The sequence below is a fragment of the Giraffa tippelskirchi genome, chromosome 7, assembly GCF_054371585.1.
Source record: "Giraffa tippelskirchi isolate mGirTip1 chromosome 7, T2T-mGirTip1v1.2.pri, whole genome shotgun sequence".
NCBI classification, from domain to species: domain Eukaryota; kingdom Metazoa; phylum Chordata; class Mammalia; order Artiodactyla; family Giraffidae; genus Giraffa; species Giraffa tippelskirchi.
In genome coordinates this window covers 126,225,980-126,243,866 of record NC_137281.1, presented here as the reverse complement: position 1 = coordinate 126,243,866, position 17,887 = coordinate 126,225,980, and the positions used below count along the sequence as shown (strand labels likewise).

At 44.4% G+C, this 17,887-nt stretch overlaps 1 protein-coding gene and 3 non-coding genes across 4 annotated transcripts in view; 2 read left to right on the top strand and 2 right to left on the bottom strand.

Moving 5' to 3' along the window:
- Positions 1-4,774: 4,774 nt before the first annotated feature.
- Positions 4,775-4,846, bottom strand: TRNAH-GUG (transfer RNA histidin (anticodon GUG)). The gene has a single exon. It is a non-coding gene; the product is annotated as a tRNA-His (tRNA).
- A 1,491-nt stretch (positions 4,847-6,337) lies between these two features.
- TRNAH-GUG (transfer RNA histidin (anticodon GUG)) lies at positions 6,338-6,409 on the bottom strand. The gene has a single exon. It is a non-coding gene; the product is annotated as a tRNA-His (tRNA).
- A 136-nt stretch (positions 6,410-6,545) lies between these two features.
- Positions 6,546-17,887, top strand: part of SLC28A2 (solute carrier family 28 member 2) — a 59,993-nt gene continuing 48,651 nt past the window's right edge. Inside the window, exon 1 of the mRNA XM_081511420.1 lies at positions 6,546-7,088. The gene's annotated coding sequence lies outside the window, so the exon portion shown is untranslated. The remainder of the gene's footprint in view (positions 7,089-17,887) is intronic.
- On the top strand, positions 7,072-7,143 carry TRNAH-GUG (transfer RNA histidin (anticodon GUG)). Its single transcript has one exon. It is a non-coding gene; the product is annotated as a tRNA-His (tRNA).

The following is a 17,887-nucleotide window of genomic DNA, read 5'->3' as shown; positions in this document are numbered from 1 at the left end:
GAACAATTAAAGATTGCATATGCTGCTGCTGAAAGATCCTGCATGACACAATGAAGATTGAAGATTCTGCAACTAAGACTCAGTGCAACCTAATAAATAAATAGATATTTGTTTAAAATTGACTAACAAAGCAAAGATATAAGTAAATATCTTTATTTATTATAAAGATAAATTCTAGAAGAATGATCCGGTAGATTCATATTGGAGGGTCTCCTCAATCACCAGGTGTTTAACAGTAATTGTGGGCTCTAGACACATCTCAGGATCAACGGCAAGACCCTCCTCTTGCCACTGATTCTTACCTTCCTTATATCTGCAAAGGGCATGATGACTGTCGTGTCAGGATTAGGGGACATCATGGACATGGAATGATGGAAATGATGGAACAGGCTTTGAAAACTGTAAAATGCTTACAATGGTAGGTGTCAAATGAAGCCACCTATGTTTAAGAAATACGGAGCTAAGCTGCTGACAGCTCAGAGGAATGGAATCAAATCAAGTCTGCACAAAAGTTGTCAGGCTTCACGCAGGGGGTAGACCTGAATTGGGTAGGGTGTGGACAGATGAAGCAAAGGAGTAAATGGTCATTCCAAGCCAAGAGGTCAGCATGGGTTGAGTGAACCAGCATACCATTAAGAAGGGGTGAATTCATAGTGAGGAAGATTAGGAAGTAAAGTCACATGAGGATGGGGGAGGATATCATAAGGATAGTTTAAATGATAATTAGAAAGCTCTAATACTTTATGTACACCGTGGACTTACTTTTGTCTTAAACTTCTGTTAATGCACTTTCAGAATCAGGCATTGTTGAGCACCTCATGGGGCCAGGTAGCTTGCTAGGAACCAAGGATACAGAGGTGAGGCCCTCAAGACTTGGGTGGAGTTTGCCAGACCCAAAGTCTTGTACTTAAGCATGTTAAGCATTGCACCATAGACTCAGGATTCTGAAGGGGATCTGGGTGTTCCCATCACTTAGTGCAAAGCCTGTCGTGTGGCAAGAGCTTAACAAATGTTGAAATGAATAAAGATCATTTCTCTTGTTCTTATTTTTATATAGCTATAATTATGGTATACACAATTTTGTATCCTTATTTTTTTCACTGAACATTGCATAATTTCCCCATTTTTATTATGAAAGCTTTATTTTCTTCCAGTTTTTTTAAAATTTCAAACTTACAGAAGAATTCAAAAAAAGTACAGGGGAAATCTGTATACCCTTCACCTAGATTCACTACTTTTTAACATTTTGCCGCATTTGTTCTATCCCTTCAGCCTTTTTTCCCCGTTATCGATTTGATGCAAGTTTCAGTTGTCATGATGCTTCAGCTCTAAATACTTCAGCAGCCATTCCCTAAGAATAAGGAATTCTTCTATGAGGCCACAAACCATTATCATTAATAGCATTGTCTATTTTACAGTCCATATTAATTTTTTTCCATCCCCCCACCCCAATGTCATTTACTTGGGCTTCCCAGGTGGCTCAGTGGTAAAGAATCAGCCTGTCATTGCAGGAGATGCAAGAGATGTGGGTTTGATCCCTGGGTCAGGAAGATCCTCTGGAGGAGGATAGGGCAGGCACTCCAGTACTCTTGCCTGGAGAATCCCATGGACAGAGGAGCCTGGCAGGCTACAGTCTATAGGATCACAAAGAGTCAGACATGATTGAGCAACTGTGCAAATACATACATACATATATTTGGGATTTTTTTCCATCCCGATTCAGGATTTACCAAGGTTCCCCTGGTGCACTGTTTGTTCTTTACTCTCTTTAAAATCTTGAAATATTTCCCATTTTTTTCTTGCTAGTTTGGTTTTCATGACATTGCTCATTTTGAAATGTCCAGGGCAGTTGTCATGTAGAATGTCGCACATTTTGGATTTTTCCATAGTTTCCTCATGATTATATTCAGGTTTGACTTTTTTTTTAAAAAAAAGACCACTACATTTGAGATGATGTAGACTTTCCAGTGTGTTACACTGGCAGGCCAGTCAATAGTGCTCATTGTCCTTCATTGGCGATGCTAGACTTGATCACTTGGTTAAGCTAGAGTCCATCAGATCTCTCCATTTCACAATTTAGAGTAAGTTGTGGTGTGATAACCTAAGATGATTAGCTCCCAACATGTTTTACCCAGTGGTCTTAGCTTCCATTGATGATCTATGGTTACATTTGTTATTACACTGGGGATTGCAAAAGGTGACTCTAATTCTGTCATTCTGCACTTGTTATCTGGCATTCTTCTGTAAAGAGAGAGTTTCTCTTCCCCCTCACCCCTCTGCCCAATCCCTGTAGTCTCAAAAATTATTTTTTTAAAAAATTTAATAGGGTATAATCCATTACCATTTTTTTTTTTAATGCTCAAAACTGTCCTAAATTGGGCCAGTAAGAGCCCTTTCAAGAGGCTTCTGGATTCTATTGACTTGGTCTTGCCAGTCTTTAAACACTTACTTGCTTTCTCACATAAGATATTCCAGACCCAACTTGTACTTATCAGTCTGTGGTGCTTGTACTTGTAATCAATTTCTTTAAAGGAGTCTTACTCCTTTTAGTTGGAGATGGCAGTTAAAAGTTGACTTTGTACTTTAAAAATGGCTATTTAATATTTCATCAAATGAACATACCTTAGTTTAGATTTTCACTTTATTTGTTGAGCATTTAGGCTATTTCCATTCTCCTCCCTTCTAAATAACTGTAACAAACAGCTTTATGTGGATAACTTTTCCAAGTTTAGGATTATTTCCTTTGGCAAGATTCCCAAAAGTGAAGTTATTGGGGCAAAGAGTGTATATTTTTTTCTGAGTCTTGTTACACGTATCGGTTTGCTCTCACAGAAGGTTTTAAAAGTCAAGGACTTTGATGTGTTAAGACCAGTGACGTCTCATTTCTCTTTCTCCTTTCTCCTGTCTGCTGACCTCCTCTATGCTTAAAACTCTCTTCTCCCATACTTTTCTTAAAATGACACTGTTTTCTTTTCTCTCAAGACAAATCCTCTCTTCCTCCCTTAACCTGCTAAATTTGCACATGTCCCATAGCCTAGTCCTTAGCTCTCACTTCCCTTGCTGGGTACTGTGTGGGATGTCCTTACTTCTATTTGCTTGCCTTTGAATGCCCAGTCCCATTCTGAGCGCTCATTCCTTCTGGTTTTGTCTTCTTCTACGTCTGGCCCTTGCCTTTGGTCTCCAGCCTTGCCTTGTGTTCATCTCTGTCCACAATCTTGAGAAGACAAACATATCCCAAATGTATGAATTCTGTTCTTAGATATTCTGCATGTAGATGGAGCTTCATTTGAGCCATGTTTTCTATTTGTCTGGTATAAAAATAACATGGTTCTGTGTTGCTAGAATACAACTTAAAATGCAGCCATATAGCAGACTGGGCCACTTATCTCATTTATGGACTCCATAAGATATCTCTGTTCAAATATTTATGGGGAGACCGTATTCTTGGAACACAAACATAGTAGGATTCAGTTCTGCCTTCACTGAACTTGAATTTTCTAACTTGAGTGGTTTGTGATTTAAGTTGGATTCTGACAATCAGATAAGGAAGAAATGGAAGTCCAGTCCAGTCGTGTCTGACTCTGCAACCCCATGGACTGCAGCATGCCAGTCTTCTTTGTCCATCACCAACTCCTGGAGCTTGCTCAAACTCATGTCCATCGAGTAGGTGATGCCATCCAACCCCTCCTCCTCCCGCCTTCAAAGGGTCTCCAAATGAATTCTGACCTTCCAATCTGACCTTCCAACCTGAAATCAAATGAGGGCCAATTCCCAGCAGAGCCCAGGCTCCCATCCAAACGTTTTCTATGGGCAAGGTAAGGAATTCCTTTCCCTTATCTTATCAACCCAAACAGAGTTCCACTGTCCCCCACCGGGAGCCTGTGCCTGGGGAGAAAAAGGACTGGATCAGGTGGGTGGAGATTCCCCCTGGGGTATGTATACTCTTCCTGTAGTGGGAGATAGGCTACCAATGCAAATCTAAGACTTCAAGTTTAGTCTGATTTCTGGGGGTGAGGAGGAAGAAGAGAAGATGTCACCTGTATTATGCAAGAAGCAAGGGGGAATATATGTGCATACATGTATCAGATGACCCTAAGTGGTAAAGAACCCGCCTGCAAATGCAGGAGACAGAAGAGAGTAGGTTTCAATCCCCGGATCCGGAGGATCCCCCGGCGGAGGGCTTGGCAGCCCACTCCAGTATTCTTGTCTGGAGAATCCCGTGGACAGAGGAGCCGGAGGGCTACAGTCCATAGCGTAGAGTCACAAAGAGTCGGACACGACTGAGCGACTTAGGACTCACACGCATACATATACAAATATGTATTTATACAAAGACTGCCACAGAAAAATACATTGGAAACTGACGATGATTGCTAGATAGGGTGAAGAATGAGAGAGAGACAGTTTTCACTGGGCTTGTGCTTTGTATTCTCTATTTGAAAATGAACACCTTTTTATTTTTAATGCATGAAAAGGAAAGAAAGCGCGAGGCCACAGGGTCGCTGTTTTGTTGATGTAGGAGAATGATTTTGACACTGATTTTCAATTTTTTTCAGGAGGGAAAGGGTTACAATTTGTTTGCTCTAATGCTGTATTCAGAGGATTAAATGAGAATTATTGAAGGTGGCGATCAGAGGTGGCTCAGTTTTCAAAGTAGAGAGATGCAGCGTTTCGTTTCAAAAAGGTGAGTTATGATTTATATAAAACGTCGTGGACTAGGGTGGGAAAAGGAGTTTAAAAGTACGGGTCCCTTGCCGTGCCATTGTTGCCACAATGCCGTGACTCGGATTCGAACCGAGGTTGCTGCGGCCACAACGCAGAGTACTAACCACTATACGATCACGGCGAGCTACCGGAGACCTGTCAGGGGAGCTTTCAGATTATCTTCTTCAACAGTTACAGGCCTTCCCATTCTGCACGTCACCAAAGGGTCCACCTATGGGGCGGGTTCAGGCCTAAGGCCGAATCTGAGAATGCGCAGGCGCATTGCTCTTTTGCCAGTTGCTCCGGTTCTCTCCAGTTTGGGTCCATTAACTACCCGAGATGGTGATGATGCAGTAGGAAAGAGTGGGTTCCGTGTAAGGGAAGTGGGAGTTTAGCGGGTACCACTTGGGCATCCAGGGACGGGACTGGCCGGAGCTCAGAATGTTCACAAGCTGTGTAACTCGCCTTCCTTGGAGGAATCCCATCTCCTGTGCCCTCGAGACCCTTCCAGCACCGCAGACCGGCAGAGGGGCGCTCCTCAGGGCTTCTACTCCTTGTTGATTCCCCGAGTGACCGAACGCTGCCTCTTAAGGAGAACACCCCCAGAACTGGACTGGCCACTTAGAAGGGACTCCATAAATGTATCTCAACCTGCTGTTCTCATCTGCAGCACCCCCTTCCTTGCTTCCCTTGCTGCCCCGACGGCATTGAGTCGTCCGCTCACCGGTGCTTCCGCCGGACCCGGTGCCATCCTCTGTTGTGTCCCCAGGCGCAGCAGGGAGGGAGCCCGATTTTCCTTTTGGATACATCGGAGCTCTCGTCCCCACGGCGCCTAGAACCAGGCTGAGTCCACAGTAGGCAGTGGCTTTTTGCTAAACTGAGAACGTGCCACTGGTTCTAATGAGTGAATCCAGAGGGACCACCGGTCTTTCTCCTGTGTCGTCTGCTCCAATCAGTGCCCCCCTTCCCACCCTGCAGAGCAGCCGGAAGGATCCTGCTAAACCCGAATGGAATCTCACTCCTCCACCTCTCTTCCCAAACCCCCTCGACTGCGGAGCCTTTTCCAGCTCATCTTGTGGACTTCCCTCAGTGTCGTTTTCCATTTCTTAGTTACTTGCTTTCAACGGGTCCTTGAGAAGCGCTTAATACTACCTTTCAGACCAGGGCCTGTAAGCGTCATAGGGATGAGATAAAGAGAAGACCTGCAAAGAGGAATTCTCTTCGTTCCATTTCAAGACCTTAGCTCACGAGATTATCCTGGCTGCTTGCTGCTTGACAAATTCCCTTTCTGGCTGTAAGAGCTACTTCCAAGGTCACTTCTTCTGCCAAGACTTCTATTACCGGAAGCCCATTTCCAGTGCTGCTATGGAAATTTGTACATATGTCAGTTTTAGCACTCTGCCTCTTGAGTGTTCTGTGCTTTGTTTGGGTTGTGCCGGATAACGTGCGTAGCCCAGTGTAAGCGGAAGCCTATATTCTTTCGAAACCCAGTGTAGCCAGTCCTGGCGTAAATATCGTTTCTGTCAGAAGGGGATTGGGATCCATTTTCAAGGAAATTGTCACAAACTGAAGATTAAAAAAATGGAGGAGAACGCTAAAATACAACTCCCTTGCCGTGCCACTGCTTTCGCAATGCCGTGACTCGGATTCGAACCGAGGTTGCTGCGGCCACAACGCAGAGTACTAACCACTATACGATCACGGCGAGCTACTGGGGACTTGTGTCTCTCGCTTCTCGCCTGAGCTCTTCTCTGTTTAAAGCCCCGCCCCCTGGTTGTGACATTGCTCGTTCCCGCCCATCTCAAACCTCGCCTCTCTGCCCGTGCGTACGCAGGCGCACTGTCTTTCAGCTGTCCCAATATCAGTCCGCACTCGCCCGCGAGTCAGATACTGCCGCTTCACTACCGCGGTGCGAGGTATCTTGGGGTTACGTTACCCCGCATCGCGAAGGAAGTTGTGCTGTGGACCCGAACTGATTTTCCTTCTTGTGAGAGTTAAGAGACAGTCCCATTCCCAGCCAGAGCCTGTTCAGACAGCACGAGCGCCAGGGCACAATGGGTGTAAGAGGAGACCGGCGCCGCCATTCGCACGACTCGCAGGCGCAGGCATCACATCCCTTCAGGCTACGTGAGAGTCCTGTTCGCAGGCCCGGCGTCCCAGGGATCCTTTAGTTTGCAAAGTACTCTCACGGTCCAGGCAGACGACCAACAGAGACTTCGGCCCGGAGTCTACGGCGCTCTACTCCGCTTCAGGCTTTGTGCCAGGACCAGAGCGGCCGATAATGAGCTACTTGGGCAGGCGAGAGCGGCAGTCATCTAGACGAGGACGACACTGGGTGACGCGTTACTCGAGGCGTCCCAGTAGCTCGCCGTGATCGTATAGTGGTTAGTACTCTGCGTTGTGGCCGCAGCAACCTCGGTTCGAATCCGAGTCACGGCATTGTGGCAACAATGGCACGGCAGGGACGTCTTTTTTAGACTTGGGAAGCCATATTCTTTTGCGGTTGTTCCCCTAACTGCTTATGACATGAGGCCAGGGCTGAAATTATGTTTATAACTCGGTAAAAAGTGAACCCAGGGGCTTCAGTGAGTCGGCCAACCGTCATCTTGTGTGTTGTGAGACTGTTTAATTTTGGGAGGTTGTTCCGTGTGGTACTCATTCTCTTTCCTCATTTGCTATCAGTGGTGAAATCATATATTGGGTTCTCTAAAAAAGCCTCACACTTGCTAGTCAATACTTTGGAGTGCAGGGATTATAGGAACACTGTGCAAACATTTATTAAGAATTAGAAGAGTGCAGATTAGACAATACACTGTGAGTAGCGAAAAATCTGACCACTCTGGACGGATTGGTACCGGTAGCCACTATGAGGTTGCGGAAGAGGGTTTGTGGCCTCCGTCTCCTCTGCCTTCTAGATGGGAGGGCTTGAGGATCCCTTGAGGATTTTTTTTTTCCTAACCTACCTCAGGTTTAAAGCAAATATTATTTGTTACTTTGTTTTGTGAGCACTTAATCCAGGTTCAGCAAATTTAAGTCGGTCATTTGGCAATAGGCAAATGGAAGTAAGTTTTGGAGTTGGCTTTCAGGTGGTTGGGCAGCAGCTGTATCTCTGTCAAGGAGGGAATGAAATAGGACCCAGTGAACATTGAGTCCCTCCAGCTTTTCCCAGAGGACCTGGGGGGCCGGGGGAGGAGGGGTGGGAAGTGGCAGAGTAAGTCAGGAAGCAGTGGGGTTGTGCTCCCTTTACTGACAATCTGTCTACAAAGGCAAACTGAACCCTGTAAAAGCAGGACATTGTGGGGTGCTGTAATTTTCCAGGTCTCCTTACTGCCACTTTCCTGAATTTGATAAGTGTAAGCCACACAACAGGGCACAAGAAAATAGAATGAGGAAAGGTGAACCTGAGAAACTTGCCCGACTTTGGACACTGATTTAAGTGTTGTCCATATAGAAAATCAACATCACCAGCAGAAAAAGAACCAGCCAACAGAAATGTGACAACCTCTGTTCCTCTGACCACTTAAATAACTACACAGGTTTTAAAATTTGCAACCTGGAATAAGGTGTTAGGGTAGGAAGCAATGAAAGGATCGGCTTTTCCCCAGTGGCCCTCCCTCCAACCCCCTATTCCTTTCCTGCTGGTGCTTCGGTGCTGGGCAATGAGCTGCTCTCAGAATCTGGAGAGAAGTTCTGGTGCAGTCACTTTCTAAGAGCAAAAGGAGTCAACCAAGAAAATAAAACCCACAAACATACACCACTGGACGTAACCCATTCTAGCCATTCATGTCCAAGGCAACTGAAGTGTCTTCTGAGGTCAGGAATGTGGTAAAGAAAGCTGAACAGAAAGTTTCCAGGTGCAGGAAGATTAACAGAGGGGCATTGTGTTCTCCTAGCTTCTGACTGCTGACCTTCTTGGCATATATACAAATATCCTGGAGATGGGTGTATCCAGCTATCAAAATGACATAATATCCCCTCACTCGATTCCTCTTGCTCTGATTTCAGGCCCATAAAACAGACTTTTGGTAATGATATGCCAGCCCACGTAGACATTCCTGCAGGGAAAAGCATTGCTCTGAACAAGTTTCTGATTAGTTGGTGTTTGTTCTTCTTACGTTGGCATTTGGTTTAGACCCTTGAGTCTGGTTGGTATGATTCATTTCCATTCAGTCTGCTTATATCTGGGTACACTGACAAAATGTGGAGTTTCCAGGCTGGCAAAGCTGAGAGCCAGAGACACTGGCCTGGGATGACCTCATTGAGACTACTGCTCTGGGACACCCTCTCTGAGCCCTCAGCTCCCTCCCTCCCCTTGACTTCTTGATTTAAACCACATTTTTCTGTTTCTGATTCTGGGGATGTGGTCCCTTCCTCCACCCTTTCCAGCTGGAAGACGGAGCTCTTCTCTAGGGTTTCAGCATCAAGAAAGAAGCAAGCAAACCTTCAAGGGGCAAACCTTGAAGGGAACATATATTTATATGCTTCACAGTGTTTGCTTAAACAATCAACCCCCATGGCTTTCTGGTCAGACTTGGTGCATCTGGAGTTGTGACTGCCATAGCTGCCAGTCACCACAGGGGTGCAGTACAGACTGGACCAGCATCCTTTGATGTCACCTGGAAGCTAGTTCAGATTCAGAATCTTGGCCCACGAACTGGAACTGCTGTATCAGAATCTTCATTTTAACAGGATTCTCTACAGATTATTCATTTGCACCATAGAGTTTGAAAAGTGCAGGTCTGGTTGAGAGAACCACCTGACTCTAATGGAGCCCTTCATTATTTATGCTGTGAATTTTTGGGGTTAGTAGAAGGGACCTGCCTGAGTGTGCTGGGCCTCACTGTCTACTAGGCTTCATTGATGGGTGTGAAAGGGAGGTTTTGAGGAGGAGATGATGGATTTCTGGGAGGGAGTCCCTGAGGGCCCATGTTTGGGGGCACTTAGGAAGGAGGCAGCTGCCCTGGACTTCCACTAGGAGGTACTGCACCCCAGGGAGTGGATGTAGAATGCTGAGGCCAGATGAAACTTACTCGAATATACCACTTTGACTTTAGCCCCTATAACACTGAGACCTTGCCTGGGGAATTGCAGGGACAGTGGAGCCTGGTGGGCTGCCGTCTATGGGGTCGCACAGAGTTGGACACAACTGAAGCGACGTAGCAGCAGCAACATTCCTCAGGGATTCTCTGGACATTCAGGACTCAAGTTTCAGTTGTTCATTCATTCAGCAAACTAGCATAGTGTAGCTAAAGTGCCGTACATCGTGGGGAGCTGCAAAGCTGTATATGATACCTCTTGCCCCAAATAGTTATTTTCTAGCTGGGAGAAAATGCTAGCCTATAGCAACAGTCAGAAATGACACAAGAAATGCTGTAGAAGAAAGACATCTGTTGCTGCAGTGGAAGGAAATTCTCCAAGGAAGAACTGACATAAACTTCCAGAATTGTAAAATTATTCAAGTTTATATTCAGCACTTCCAGCACTTCCCTCATTCTGATCCCCTTCCACCTCTTTATGTTGTCCTTATCATCTTAATTCTCATTCATTTGATCAACTATTTATTAATGGCCTACTATGTACCAGGTAGTGTTCTAGTTTCTGGGGTTATAGTAATAAGACAGATACGTTGCTCTTGTAGACCTTTATTTTAGTGCAGGAATCAGAAAGGAAAGTTAAATAAAAAATAAACAGAAGAAATTGTGCCAATGGAAAATAATGTGTTAATAGTGTCCTCTTGTTCCCCGCCTATTATCCCCTCAGCTCCTTTGTCTATAGAAAGTATGATGACTGATAATAGTAAATTGCACACATTTGTGCCTTTTGTCTAATATACACAACTGTATAACCACCTCCACAATCAAGATCTAGAGCATCTGGGGACTTCCTTGGTGGTCTAGTGGTTAAGACTCCACCCTTCCAGTGCAGGGGGCACACCCTCAATGATTTAGCTAAAAGGTTGTTGAGAATAAAATTGGTTTTCGTCTTACCTCTGATTTTTGCAAACCTCTGTTCTTGTAAATATATATTGCCAGCGTCATCCTGTCACTGGATGGGACTCTTTCAACGGCCTGACAATGGGCTCTTGAAGGGGTCCCACTTCAGAATCCTTGGAAATGAATTGTCAAAGGAAACATACTGACAAAACAAAAGGGGCATTATTGAAAAGAGGCACTCAGGCAGAGAGCAGCAGGGTAAAGGAACTGGGAAGAATTGCTTTGCCACGGGTCTCACAGTCTCAGGTTTTATGGTGGTGGGGTTAGCTTTCTGGGTTGTTTCTGGCCAATTATCTTGGTTGTGCCTTCGTTTGATCTGCCTCAGGCCCTTCCTGGTAGTGCGTGCATCTCTCAGTCGTGATGGTTTTCAGCACAAGGATTTCTGAGAGGTTGACGAGAGATGTTATCAACTGGTATCTCCTCCCCTTCTTGGCCCCTCTTAAATTTTATCTGGGTTGTTTTTGGGCCCCACACTGGGTTTATGTCCTTTTGAAGCATCCTGAAGTGGGAAACTTAAGCAAACCTGTTACTGGTTGTGCCTGGCCAGGGCAGGCAGTTTTGGTCAACAGTTCCCTAACAATCCTATTATCTTTAATTTGCTTGGGTCTCAGAAGGCCATAGTACAGATTTTACTGTTCTTGAAAAGAAAATTGTTGGAATGCTTTATTTATAGTAAAAATATTCTTAAGTTATTTAGATATATGTGAGCAGTTTTTTGGCAGTGGAAACCCTGGCAATTTTTAGAAAAAATTGTTGGGTCAATTCTGAGTGATCTAGGGGTCTGCTTTCCTGGAAACCAGCAAGGCAATGAAAGCTCAGTCACTGGACAACAGAGCATCTTGAAATTGTACAGAACAACTGGTGACTTTCAAGGTAATGCAAAGGCCCAACATTTTAATAAGGCCAAATGTTGGGATTGGAAAATATGCAGAAGATAAGTCTGGTAACACTTCATAACAGCTTTATAGAAAAACCCTTAGGTTTCCAATGGTCTCTTTTTAGCTCCCCTCCTAAGCAGTTGGTTATGTATCTCTTTGGAAAGGGCAATAGTCTTTGTGATTTTTGCCCAGCATTATGACTACCCCAAGACATGGCAGCGATACAGGTACGGTTGTAGTCAACACAGTTCTCCCACTTCCTGTCTCTGACTACTGATCTGCACACTCCTCCCCTTCTCCTTCAGCCTATTCTAATAGGGCTCCTTCCTGCCACCCTCTTCCTACCCTGGCCCCACCTCACATATATATGTATGACTTTATAATCAGGTCCCGTACCCTGGGGTCCTTTTCTTTAATTTCCAAGATAATCAGTTAATCATTTAAGGTCTTATCTTAAATGCTTTATAATTGTTTATTAGCCTTTGCTGAGGTTTATGCTGTGCCAGCATCAAGGGCTTTATTAGTTTTCTATCTCCTGGGAAACGGGAAACACTATCATGGCAGCAAGCCTGCTTTGCTGATTTTAGCTTCACTCTCTTTTAGACATAAGCTCTGATTCCTAAGCTTTCCTTCTCAGGACTCTTGAACCTTCTTTCCCCCAATTACTTTAAGAGAACTTTATCCAGTTCCCTTCAGAGGGAGCCAGCTGACCTACTAAATGGTTGAAGAGTGTTAAAAGTATTATCCTCCTATCCCAAAGTAACATTACCATTTTAATGGAGACATCTTAAGCCCAATTTCTTGATGCTGATACCGTGAGACCAAGACAGACCAAGAGAGAGAAGATTCTCTGTACCACTAGGGCCCCATGGTATGCCTGGATCTTCAAAGCATTCTTGTCCTGCAAAATCTGCCTCATTTGCAACTTAATATCTAAGACGTGGCAGGACTTCCCTGGTCGTCTAGTGGTTAAGACTCCAGCTTCCCCTGCAGGGGCATGGGTTCCATCCCTGGAACGATTCCACATGCCATGCAATGAGGCCGAAAAAAAAAAAGGCAAAACCCAAATGGAAAAACAAGCAGACATCTGAAATTCAGTTAAAGTTGGAAAAACAAAAATTACCATTAAAAAAATATCTAAAATGTGGCAAGGGAGAAATGGAGTATAAGAAAAAGCAGTGTTGTGTCCATTTGTGTGGAATAAAAGATATATAACAGGAAGGAATTTGGCTTGGGTAAGAGTGGGCCTAGAAGGTTTGTCTGCTCGTCAGAACCTCTCTGAGCATAAATCTGAAGTATTATAGAGGAAGCAGGTGTCTTGTTCTGCTCAGGCTGTCATAACAAAATACCATAGACTGAGTGGCTTAAACCTAATGTATGTATGTATTTGTGCTAGCCAGTTTATTTTCTGATGAGGATTCCCTGACTTGCAGATCTTTTTGCTTTGTCCTCATATGGTGGAGAGAGAGTGACTACTCTGGTGTATTATCTTATAAGAACAATTTTTTGTTTGTTTGTTTATCTGTTGTTAAGTCATGTCCTACTCTTTGCCACCCTTTGGACTGCAACACACCAGGCTCCCCCATCCTTCTCTATCTTCTGGAGTTTGTTCAGATTCGTGTCCATTGAGTTGGTGATGCTATCTTAACTATCTCATCCTCTTTTGTCGCCTTCTCCTCTTGTCCTCAATCTTTCCCAGCATCAGGTTCTTTTCCAATGTGTTGTCTCTTCCCATCAGGTGGCCAAAGTATTCAACAGTAATAACAACAATAGTCCTATTGGATTAGGGTCCTGCCCTTATGACCTCGTTAAAACTTAATTACTTCCTTATTGTAAATATAGTCACATTAAGGTTTAATGGTTCATCATATGAATTGGGGGTTAAGTAAGTAAGTGTTAGTCGCTCAGTTGTGCCTGACTCTTTGCAACCTCATGGACTGCAGCCCACCAGGCTCCTCTGCCCATGAGATTTTCCAGGCCAGAATACTGGAGTGGGTAGCCTTTCCTTTCTCCAGGGGATCTTCCCAACCCAGGGATCGAACCCAGGTCTTCTGCATTGCAGGCGGATTCTTTAACAGCTGAGCCATAGGGGGAGCCCGAATTGGGGGAAGGGGGCACAATTCAGTGCATTAGCAGTGGGGAGGTCTTAATCCAGACCCCTTGCTCTGTGCCCCAGAAAGGTGGGGGCATGTCCTCCAGTGGTAGAGCCAGCATTCTGCTATTTTGGAAGCAGGGATTGGAGGCTAGAGTGAGGCTTATAAATCTCTGCTAGGAGCTGAAGGGCACCCTGGGTACATGTAGTGATACAGTATTTAGTGTTGGCTTCACACAGTGGGCTGTCCAGCACCCACATAGGCCTGGATCTCTTAGCATCCGAAGTTCTTCTGCTCAGAAGCTCTAACACCTGTGGCCCACAGGGCCACAGCTCAGGGCCAACAGGTGTTCAGCTTAAGGGCTGTGAAAATGACTCCCTGGCCTCCAAAATTCGTTCAGTCAACAACTAAAGAGCCAGGCACTGATCTAGGCATGGGGGAAATAAACCTGACTATGACAAAGCCGACCTCCCTCTTTTGCTCACCCAATTCTGCAAAGCCCTTTACAGGGCACAGAAACTACATGGTTACTTCTTGACTTTGGTTCCCAGGGAAGCAACCAATCTCTCATCTTTTCCTGAAGACAGATTTTGATCAGGCTGGAGAGGAGGAAGACAGGATGGAGAAAAAGGAAAAGAGAGGGGGCTTTAGCGCTGAAGACTGGCTTCCCAGTCATCTGTGCTGTCCTTGATTGCATGTCTCAGACATGGCCTCTCCTTTCCATGCCCCTACCTGACCCAGGGAGGGCCCCTTTTCCTACTCTTTGTGATATGGTCAGTGGTTTCCTTGGAAAGGCTTGCAGAGGTGGAGAGGATAGGAGGGAAATGAAGAGATGGTAGCCACTCCTCTGTTCCTTCTTTCTTGCAGGCAGGTTCTACTCTTTTAGGCCACGGAGTCAACAAGCCTGGAAAAGTTCTTGAGAACTGACCTATGGACTGAATCACAGGCAGAGTTTACAGACGTCAAAGTTAGTGCATCTGGGCTGCCCTTCCCTACCATCAGAGTTGCCTTAATTCCTTTCTGGAGAATGCCATTATATCAAAACTTATCTTCATTGCAATACTTGCTTCTGGAAGGCTTTATCAGGAACTGGAGCAGCTTCCTGGGGGAGATGTGAACTGAGGGGCTGAATCAGTGCTCCAGCTGCAATGCCCCTATCAGCACCCTCTGATTAGGGGAGACAAGGGGGTTTGGGATCCTACGGATTGGGAGTTCTCGACTCTACTTGAGAAATACCCAACTGTTTGGATTCAAAACTAAGATTTCCACTTATTAGCAGTTGGGCAAGTTGTTTAACCTCTTTAAGTATTTCATCTTTCTAAGCCTGAGTTTCCTTGTGTGGAAAACTGGGATAGTAATAGTACTTTCCTCAAAGGTGTGTGGATAGAATTACATGAGAAAATAAATGAAATGCATGTCAGGCTTGGAGTAGTGCCTAAAATATGATAAATGAACAATATAGCTTAAAAAAAAGCAAAAGGATCCATATTAGGATGTTTATACTTCAGGTATTAAAGTTTTGGGAACATCTTACCGTTTATGCAGACATTTTTTCCCCTTTCTCTTTTGTTCTTATTTAGTAGGCAGACTCTCAATCTTGTAGGCAGATAAACTTGTCACTTCCATTTTGCAGAAGTTGGACTCGAGATTCATGATTAAATACTTTCCCTAAAGGCACTAAGTCATTTCTCATGGAGTCTCTGACACCAGATCTCTCCAATCCTGCCTTAAAAGTTAAAAAGAAAAAAAAAAAGAGAGAGAGGTAGAGAGAAAAACCTTGAAATGCTTAATAACAAATATTTTGGCCAAGGATTACTTCCTTATAACTTGTTTTTCAAACAAGAATAGACTTTCACCAATAAGGTATACTTAGAGCACCTAGGAGGAGGGTCATAAGTGAGAAATGAACACCAACTTTCCTTGACTTTGTCTACTTCACAATTTAACCATGGGAAATAGTTAGCCAACTACAGATCAGTAAGGAATACTAGAGGTTAGGCTTTTCTAATCAGAACCCAAGGCAAAAGTCTCCCAAGAATTTCAGCAAATAGAAAGTAAAGATTCTAGTCACAGTCCTGTAAGGCTAATTGTGGGAGGTTGTTGTTAATGCTGAATCTCTAGACCACATGACTCTGCTCACAGAGCCTCACTGAGTTCTCCACGAGCATCATTCGTTCCTCCATAAAGCCTTTAAACAATATTAAATAATTAACTAGTCAGGCTGCACCGTGTCTTAGTTGTGGCACATGGGATCTTTGATTTTCATTGGGGCATGCGGCATCTCTTAGTTGCAGCATATGGGATCTAGTTACCCAGCCAGGGATCAAACACCCAGGCTCCCTGCGTTGGAAGCATAGAGTCTTAACCATGAGACCACCAGGGAAGTCACTCCCAGGATAAAGCCTTGACTGCTCATCCACCAGCTCCCTGACACACACACCCTCATCTCTGTCTGTCTCAGTAACCAGCTCCACTCGGCAGGGACTGAGGTGGTCCCCACAGGAGTTTGGGAAGCTGTTCCTCAGAGTTCCGTCTATCACAGCTTTCTTAGGCAAAGCACTGCAAGATGTAACAGAGGTGGGAAACAGAGAGGAAGGGGTATGAGAGACAGAGATGAAAGAGAGAGGGAGGTAGAATCAAGGAGATAGAGAAATTACAAAGAGGATGTCTAGAAACAATCTTTAGGAATAAGTTTTCTTAACACCAGAGCAGAGAGGTTATAATTCCTTAGGACTTACCATAGTTTCACTCTGCTTTCTGTGGTGAGAGAACATTTGGTTGATCTTTCAATTAGATATTTCTAGAAACTCTTTACTGAAAGAACAGGTTATCTAGTGCTTGGTCTTTGAATTGGCCAAGACCAATGCTTGTAGTATGGAAGGGTATTTATCATCTCCTTCCTCTATTTTCACACCCTTTACACTTTCAATGTCTCATTACTCTGAAAGGAACCTGTGTGGGAGACAAAGCTGAAGAGAAGAAGACCTTAAATTTCTCATAGGCAAAATTTTAAAAACAGCAGAATTCCATAAGAAATGGCAAACATTTCAAAAAACAAATCATAGTTGAATATAGAAAACGTTAAAAAATAAAGAGGTCCTTGGAAAACACTTGTCATCACCACCCCTTTAAATCTGCCATTTAACTGCCCCCAGTAATTTGCATGGCCTGGTGTTTAGGGTCCACCCTTTCCAAAATTGTGACATTGAAGAAATGGATCTTTAAATGCTTTCCTTTGCACCCTATTCCACGTCTTTTTTTTCTCCTTCACAAGGTCTTCTCTCAGGGAACTTCCCCTCTGATGAGAGGGGACAAAGTCCCTAGCTCTAGCCCAGACTCTGTACCTGGCTCGGACATATGCCTAGCTTTATACAAGGCCAAGTGAGGAAAGTACCACTAGGGGGACAGAAGGAGAAAGTAAGGATAAGGAATGCTTTACCTAAAGGGTAACAGAGGGAATTTGGGAGGAGATGGGATCTGACAAGATAAGTGTAATTTCATGTTTAGAACAATTGGTGCTGAGACATCAGTGAATCATCTAATTGGTAAGGACCTTCAGATTTTTGGGAAGACAGGAGAGTGAGGGGAGACTTCTTAAGGTCACAGTTAGAGAGAGGGACTGGATGTCATCTTCATGAAGTGGAAGGTGTGTAATAGACTGTCGGATTCACTGCAGGCCCAAGTGCATGACCAGTAGAGCACAGAGTCCTTACACCGTGCCCACCTGCTGTTTGCAGCTTGATGCCCTGCACTGCCCGCAGTTCAGTTGTGGTTAACAAGACAATCTTAAAGGTCTGTTTTGCTCTAAAAATCTGTAAGAGTCTACAAGATAACCCGCCTCACTCCTCCAGATAGCGGCTATTTTATGACCCTGGCTTGCACCAAGGCCAGATGGAATTGAGCATGGGAGGAATGGGAGGGCCTCGAAGTTCTTTTCCTTGGAACTTGATTTTTTCAATTACCTTTTTGGAAGCAGGATAATTTCTCAATCTGTTCTCTTCTTTAGCTGATAACAAGATAATGTAGTTCTGTATCCACTTAACAGTAGCTCAGTTAATGATTAGAAAGTTGAAATTTTCAGTCTGTTGGTTCTCTGCCTTTCCTTTAAATGTAATTCCTTCATTTTATTTATTTATTTAAGCCATGCTGCATGTGGGATCTTAGTTACCCTACCAGGGATCATACCCATGCCCCCCACAGTAGAAGCATGGAGTCTTAA